Source organism: Ochotona curzoniae, unplaced genomic scaffold (genome assembly GCF_017591425.1).
Source record: "Ochotona curzoniae isolate NIBS_2020 unplaced genomic scaffold, NIBS_Ocur_1.0 scaffold_2476, whole genome shotgun sequence".
In the NCBI taxonomy this organism is placed as follows: domain Eukaryota; kingdom Metazoa; phylum Chordata; class Mammalia; order Lagomorpha; family Ochotonidae; genus Ochotona; species Ochotona curzoniae.
The window spans coordinates 8,803,563-8,805,283 of NW_024467095.1; the positions used below are offsets into that span (position 1 = coordinate 8,803,563).

A 1,721-nucleotide genomic window follows, 5' to 3' on the forward strand; every position below is an offset into this window, starting at 1 on the left:
CTCCATCCCATCTTGGAGTGTGGTTTTATCCCAGATGTTCTACTTCAAATTCAGCTCCCTATAAATGGGTCCATATCACGAATGTGAAAGAACCAAATGGTGTTTGTAACTCCTGCCCTTGGCCTGGCCAGTCCCGGATATAGAAGCCATATGGGTGAATGAACCAGTGGATGGAAGATCCCTCTTCCCTTTCTCTCTCTGTCTCTCCTTCTCTCTCTTTGAAATAAATAAATAAATAACTTGTTAAAAAAATAATGATACGGCCCCATCGACCACATCTAACATCCTCTCTCTGCCATGACTCTCCCCAGCCTTCTCCTGCAGCTGCCTGTGCAATGCACAGGGCCTCAAATGGCAATACCATTGTCAAAGGCCTCCAGTTCATTTTCCAGGACCAAGGGATGGCCAAATCAGTGCATATCAGGCAGGACCAGCACTATTTAACAACTTACTTACACAACAAAAACGGCAGCTATGCCAATCTGAAAGTTCATCCCCATGGAGTGGCGCTGCCAGATCTTCAGCATTAGGACCATACCACACAGGAAAAAACGACGAAATGGATGGCCCTCTGAAGAGAGCAGAATAAACAAACAGCTGAGTCAGAAAAGTCCTGGATGAGTGAAGCAGAAACCATCCACAGTTCAAGGAAAGGCCACTGGCAGACACTGCCGACTGCTGATGGGAGCCTGGCAGGGTACGACACAGACGAAATGGTACACATCGAAGCCTCTCTTCATCAGAATATCGAAATTCTACGCTGGAAATCAGTTGGGAGCATTGTCATCCTCAGTGAGGATGTGAACGTGGGGACAGTGACTCATTGGGTTAGTGCCCAGGCTGTCACGGCCAACAGCAGCAGGCATGACAGTGGCCAAGATGTGCTGATTCTGGGAGGTGCAGACGGAGGCATACTGTTTGAAACAGTCAAAGTGAAACCAAAGATGGTCACTGTGGTGGAGCTGGACCAAGTGTTGACTGATGGATGTAAGAACTACATGGCCCATCTTTACAGAGACCTCCATGGCGTTCTGACAGAGGACTGCATTCCAGTCCTGCAGAGGTGTGCCAGAAAAGGTAGAGAGTGTGTGATTAACGATGTGACAGCTGTTCCAGTCTCCATGTCTCTAGAAGAAGACTCCACATGGGAGTTTCTCAGACTGATTTCTTGACCTCTCAATGAACGCACTGAGCGAGGATGGGGAAGACTTTACACAGGAGAGCTGTGTCAGTTTGATGGAAGCACTATCAGTCTACGAAGAACAGCTCGGGAGCCTGTGCTGTCCCGCAGAATTCTCAAAGGGGACTGTGTCCCTTCAAACTGTGGGTATTTGACACTGTTTGAAAGAAAGCAAACAACGAAGACAAATAAATATCCCCCGATCGTGTGTGTTGCATCTAGCCTTCCTGTTTGCCACACCCTGCACACACCATTGAAATGAGTCAGGCAACTAATCATAAATTCCTTCAAAGTCTGGTTTTAAATTTGAAAAAAAAAAATGGGAAATTTGTAACTTGATGAGCTAGGGAGTAATTCTTTTTTTTTGAAAGTCAGCAGAAGTATGCTTAAATAGCACAGTGAACACTGTGAAACGCACTGACCCGTACAATATGATTTTTGCTACATTTATTTCTGTGTGTCCTTTTTGTTCAGAATGATCTTCACAGATCTTCCATTTCCACATTTACAGGAATGAGTCCCATTGTGTCATTGTGGGGGA

General features: G+C 45.8%; 1 pseudogene; it reads left to right on the forward strand.

Moving 5' to 3' along the window:
• Positions 1-335: 335 nt before the first annotated feature.
• On the forward strand, positions 336-1,335 carry LOC121170674 (annotated as a pseudogene).
• The last annotated feature ends 386 nt before the right edge of the window (positions 1,336-1,721 follow it).